At 38.4% G+C, this 6,503-nt stretch overlaps 1 pseudogene; it reads left to right on the top strand.

The window, feature by feature from the left end:
• The first annotated feature begins 4,831 nt into the window (after nucleotides 1-4,831).
• LOC123848853 (3-hydroxyisobutyrate dehydrogenase, mitochondrial-like) lies at nucleotides 4,832-5,788 on the top strand (annotated as a pseudogene).
• Nucleotides 5,789-6,503: the final 715 nt, after the last annotated feature.

Below are 6,503 nucleotides of genomic sequence, written 5' to 3'. Positions count from 1 at the left end.
ACATATATCTCCCAGGATGTGGAGATTGGCAGAGATTAGTGCTACCATTAAGAAGATAAATGATACAGGGTTGCTGATCCCTACATGTTTACATTTAAAATTCCATATGACCCATAGAACACTCAGTGAATTTTAGAGAATACTGTAGACTACAACAAACTCAACCAAACTGTAGCCCTAACTGCAGCTCCTCTATTAGAAGCTGCACTGTTGCTGGAGCAGATTAATAAGGCCCCAGTACATTATATATAGTTGCTCATTTGTCCAATGTGTTTGTTCTTTTCTATTCATATGAGAAAACAGGACCAGAAATATTTAGCATTAGAACTAACAATAATATTATTTACAGTTTTACCCCACATGGCCAGACTGGCTGGTCTGAGGTCTGGAAGGAACAGGATGATAAGAATGAAGACAAGGGAGTTGAGGCTAAAGGCATGTGAACAGACACACATTTATACCTACCAGAAAGTATCCACCATGGCAGAGGCACTAACCAACCAAAATGACTTGAACAACTGACCCTGGTCTTGCTTTGTTTTTAGTCACCATGGGACAATACAATGGGCACATAGTCTTGACACCATGGCAAGATGGAAGCTACATATGAACTGATCAGCATATCACTTACCAAGGTTTGCCTATCTAACTTACCTATCATCTACCTATCCAGCTACTGCTGCCTCAAAATGTCCAACTTGCTAGTGACAGAGACCTGCACTGAGTCCTGGGACATGGTTTTATTCCTCAAGGAGACCAACAAGCCCATTGGTGGCAAACTGACTATATTGGGATCCTTTCATCCTATAAGGCTCAGTGTTTTTTTCTTTCCTCATAGGGAAAGATACCTACTCTGGAGATGGGTTTTCTAATCCTTCTGCAGAACCTCAGCAAGTACTGACATACTGGTGTTTACAAAAGACCTGATCCACAGGTATGAAATTGCATATAATATAGCATCCAGTGAGGACCAAATTCATACAAGGAGGTGTGGAAGTGGTTCCATGACCATGTGCTCTACAGAACAATCACCTCACTGAGCACTGGAATAGCCTAGTGAAGGCACAGCTAAAGCAACAATTTAGAAGAATGCTCTGAGAGAATGTATATTATTCTTCAACTTGCAGTATATACATTAAATCGGAGACCTCTATATGGAGCTGTTTCCCCCATAGGAAGAATACATGAGATCAAGTACTAATCAGTGGAAACAAGAGTGGCCCCAGATGCCATCACTCCTCATGACCCACTGAGGACTTTTTGCTTCTTGACCCAAAACTCTGGCAGTTAGCGATTTTAGTCCACAAAGCGGTCACCCTCTTTCTAGAGAATACTGCGATGATTTCTTTGAACTGAAAGATACCACCATTGCAGGAAAGTTTGGACTTCTAGTTTTCCAGGAACAACAAGTGAGAAAACAATCACTATTTTAGAAAGAGTAATTTGCCCTGATCAACAGAAGGAGGTTGCACTGGTTTTGCAAATGGAAACTAAGAGAAATATAAAATACAAGTTATCTACCTGGACGCTTCTTGGTTTTCCCTTGCCTGTTTATAAAGGTAAATGAACATGCACAGTAACCTCGACCCAGAAGGCAATATGATGACCAGGGGGAACAGGAATCGGAGTCATGCCACCTGGGGAGCCACAAAGACTTGCCAAGATGATAGATGAGGATGAAGGGAGATCAGAATGCAGTAGGAATTAAAAAATGAGGTATCAGCTGTGGCCCCAAGACCAACTTGGTATAGGGGCTATAATTTATTCTACTAATTTCACTCTGCTCAGCTTCTTCTCGGGAAGAGAGACACAGGATCCATGGAAGAGCTGCATGAATATGTGTATCTTCTTCATGCAAGCTATAGACTATGATACCCGTGGAAGTGTTCTGCTCAGATCCCTTTCAAAAGAAACTTCATGTGACGAGTACCATTGATTGATAGTCTTAGCTCCACTAGTAGGTATTCACTCAGGCACCACTCAAAGACAAGGTACAGCCAGGGGATCAGTCCTGGCCCATTCCCAACACAGGATTTCTCTAATGTGGAAATCCATTGCTACAGTCAAAACTCTTTCTTTCCTTCTTTCTTTCTTTCTTTCTTTCTTTCTTTCTTTCTTTCTTTCTTTCTTTCTTTCTTTCTTTCTTTCTTTCTTCTTTCTTTCTTTTTCTTTCTTTCTCTTTCTTTCTTTCTTCTTTCTTTCTCTTTCTTTTTCTTTCTTTCTTTTTCTTTCTTTCTTTTTCTTTCTTCTTTCTTTCTTTCCTTCTTTCTTTCTCTCTCTCTTTTTTTAAGATTTTCTTTCTTTATTTGAGAGAGAGAGAATGAGAGGTGGAAGGGTCAGAGGGAGAAGCAGACTGCCCACCGAGCAAGGAGCCCAATGTGGGACTGGATCCTGGGACTCCAGGATCATGACCTGAGCCAAAGGCAGTCACTTAACCAACTGAGCCACCCAGGCACCCCGTTCAAAACTTCCTCAGAACCGTGCTGTGTCCGAGGGTCTTCCCCACCCAATTCCTCCTTTTTTTTTTTTTCCCCTTTTTTCATAGCTGTCAAATTTACAATGTGGTCTGGAGGTTTTCCCAGTTGATTTCTGTCCCCTCCTCCCCTTTTATATTTTGCAGGCATTTCTGTAGTAAATCCTTTGAGCAACAAATCCCATCTTGGTGTTTGCTTTTAGGAGGGCCCAAACTGATACAATTCATACAATTAATTTGCCTCTGGCCAAACTGTTTGAGAAAATACAGGACACAAATGACCGATATCAGAAATGAAAGTGGACATCACTGCAGATCATAAAGACTTCAAAAGGTTAATAATGGAATATTATGTGTGTTTTCCCAAGGACGAAGGAAGTTTACCAATTAAAAAAAAAATGATCTGACTTTTGAGTCAGGAAGTCCTGCAGGTGACATAGGTACACTAGTAATTCCTAGCACAAAGGGATTAATGAACTGGATCTTAAGTAAAAATAACATAGTTTTGCTATTTCCATATGAACAGATTCGGAATTTTTTTAAATAGTAAGTATGAAAATATAATATTTTAAAAATAATTTTTGAGAAGGGCTAGGTCATTTTAATAAGTTTATCTCTTTTTAAGTTACTTCCAATGAAAAAGGAATCACTCAAAAATGTCAAAATCTCTGTTAACCCCAGGGCGCCTGGGTGGCTCAGTCGTTAAGCATCTGCCTTCGGCTCAGGTCGTGATCCCAGGGTCCTGGGATCGAGCCCCGCATCGGGCTCCCTGCTCGGCGGGAGTCTGCTTATCCCTCTCCCACCCCGCCTGCTTGTGTTCCCTCTCTCGCTGTGTCTCTTTCTATCAAATAAATAAAGAAAATCTTAAAAAAAAAAAAAATCTCTGTTAACCCATGTGACTTGTCATTATTCAAATCGTACTTGATTGCCTCAAAACTCTCCACTCTGGCATCGTGGATGTAGAGTAAGCAAAATAAAATAATACTAGAAATTATATAATATCGAACTGAATAACTGAGATCACCTCTTCAATTATGATTAGGAATAAAAATCTGACATTAAATTCCTTAGTAATCTTTCTAAAAGCAGGATAAATAGGTTTGGCCAAGTTTCAATCACCCAGAGGATTTTTTTTTTTTCTTAATATAGAAAAAGTACCTAGACAGATGATTTAATGAAATAATGTATCTTTTTATGAGTGCTAGAAAAGTGATTTGAGCAAGAATATGTCCATATTTGTAAGAATGTACATATATTTCCTTGATTAAATAAAGCAAAATTGACGAAAAATTTCTTCAGGAAAATAGGGAAAGTGATCATTGTCATGGTCAAATAGAGACTTGAATACAAACATTTTCTTGAAATATTTACAGAAGTTTAATTTTTGCAATTTTCAAGTCCTTCAAATTTTCTCCCTAGATTCTTCTTTGCTTGAGAAAAAAAATAGCTTTTTAAAGGTTAGATTTAAAAATGCATATTAGACTCTTGTGTTTTTAAAACATTACTATTTCTCCTCTATCAGGTTCTTGCCCCAGGCAAAAAACAACGCCTAACACAAATATTGAAAAAGAAGAAGAAAAAAAAGAAACCTCAAGAGACATACTAAGATATCTTAGAATTTGAACAATCAAAAAGGCAAAGGTCATATGGGTTATTTGAAAGCTCCTTTGAGGGAAAAATTGATCCATTCCTTTAATGTTCTCCGTAACAAGGATTAATTCTCTTTGAGTACTTTAAATAATATAAGGGAAAACCCATTAAGGAGAGGAGACTCAATTCACTGCTCTGACCCCCTGATCTATATGAGAACTTTCAAAACCAATCCCAGACTAATATATTCTCTATTGATTTTGATTTTTATATTATCTTAAACCCAGAGAGAGTTTATTTCCTTCTAAAAATATAGTTTAAAGTGATCAAATAATACTCTATCCCCAAAGTTGCTACGAAGAAACTCTCCAAACACTAAAAAAAGTTCACAGTAGATGCAGGAGGCAAACAGTAGGGGATAAGAGGAATATAAATTGAAATTTTATCAATTCATATGTCATAATTTATTCTCTTTCAAAATGATGAATATTAAACAAGGTAGACTTCACTCTAATGAAGTCATAAATAATAACAAAACATTCTGTTTTTTATTATATATAATATGTAACATAATATTAATATATATCATATATTGATATAGCACTTTGTAGATTGCAAATGGCTTTACAGAATTTAATCTACACAAGGATGTGAGTAAGCTTTGCTATTAAATTGCCTTTAATAGCTTGTGTAAGCAGTGAGTGGGCAAGCTGGGAGTGGGGAGGTCACCTCGGGCAGGTGGGACTGGGGCAGCATGCCAGGCTCCTTATGGCTCTACTCTGTGGAACTGTCTCTAGACTCTGGTATTGGAGCCACCGGCAGCTCCTGGCAGTGGCCATCCTTGCAGTGGTGTGTTCTAGGTCAATGGCTTCTAAGACTCCAGTTGGATTCATTTGACAGGCAACATGGAGAATTCAATGGCAAAAAATCTCATGCTATCCATCCATATCTCATGCTATGATGCGTTCCCTGATGCATACAAAGAGGTAGTGCATTCCTCAGCAGATGCAGCTGAAAAAGCTGACAGAATTATTACAGTGTTGCTTACCAGTATCAATGCAACAGAAAGTTATTCTGGAGCAAATGAAATTCGAAAAAGAGTGAAGAAAGGCTCACTATTAATAGATTCCAGTACTATTGATCCTGCAGTTTCAAAAGAATTGGCCAAAGAAGTTGAGAAAACGGGAGCAGTTTTCATGGATGTGCATTTCTGGTGGTGTGGCAGCTGCTCCATCTGGGAGCTTCACGTTTATGGTGGGAGGAGTCAAAGATAAATTTGCTGCTGCCCAAGAGTTGTTGGGGTGCATGTGCTCCAATGTGGTGTACTGGGGAGCCTTGGGGCCCCGCTCAACTGCAAAGATCTGCAACAACATGCTGTTAACTGCTAGAATAATTGGAACTGCTGAAGCTATGAATCTTGGAATCGGGTTAGAGCTTGACCCAAAACGGTTGGCTAAAATCCTAAATATGATCTCAGAATGGTGTTGGTCAAGTGACATTTATAGCCCTGTATCTGGGGTGAGGGATGGAGTTCCATCCACTAATAACTATTAGGGTGGATTTGGAGCAACACTCATGGCTAAGGATCTGGAGTTAGCACAAGACTCTGCCACCATCAGAAAGAGCCCAGTCCTTCCGGACAGTGAAGCCCATCCGGTCTATAGGGTGATGTGTGCAAAGGGTTACTCAAAGAAAGACTTTTCCTGCGTCTTCCAGTTTCTATGAGACCTCAAGACCTTCTGAGTTTACCATTTGGCTGTGGACACTGTTGAAAACCAAACTCTATCTTGGAGAGTCCTTATAGCTCACTCCCCAAGTAAATGGGTCAAAGGTCACCTGTCTGCTTGTGATTGTCTAGGTCCCAGTAAACTCTAGGATTTTTCACCTATTTTTAATTGCTTATTTTTTTTTATCTATTTAGCAAACATGTATTATCTGATTTTATTTTATTTTTTCTTTGCAAGCCACTGATGTTCTCTGTTAACTAGCTGATTGACCTTTCTCAAAAGTTTGATCCCTGAGTATCTTCAACTACATCATTTCATACTTCAATCAGGATCTTATTTACTCCACTTTACAAATAAAAACAAATATTTTTTCAACAGGATGAAACCTGTCTTAAAGAAAAGAAATTGGTGTGAAGAAAGAAGTTAGAAGAAGGGGTAGTATAGTTAATTACTACCTGTGTCCCTCAGGAAGTTTGTCCTGTTAACCAAGTGGTGGTATTCTTGCATTACAGAGGTTACTGATTTATTTTCCAGGAGTTGATAAAGCAAGAGAACTCTTTGCTTCATGTTTATAATTTGGACTCTGTTATATTATCTTAGTGTGTCCCTCTTGTAACAACTTCCAATACTCAGCAAACTTGTTTTTTATATTTTTTCTTCCTTATACATTCTTACTACATATTTTTTTAATTCAAAAGAATGACATATTTAGA

The sequence above is a fragment of the Mirounga angustirostris genome, unplaced genomic scaffold, assembly GCF_029215605.1.
Source record: "Mirounga angustirostris isolate CCGP_5_RB_7025 unplaced genomic scaffold, mMirAng1.0.hap1 SCAF_2, whole genome shotgun sequence".
Lineage (NCBI taxonomy): Eukaryota > Metazoa > Chordata > Mammalia > Carnivora > Phocidae > Mirounga > Mirounga angustirostris.
The sequence above is the reverse complement of the archived record's forward strand: the minus strand, read 5'-3'. Positions and strand labels throughout refer to the sequence as shown.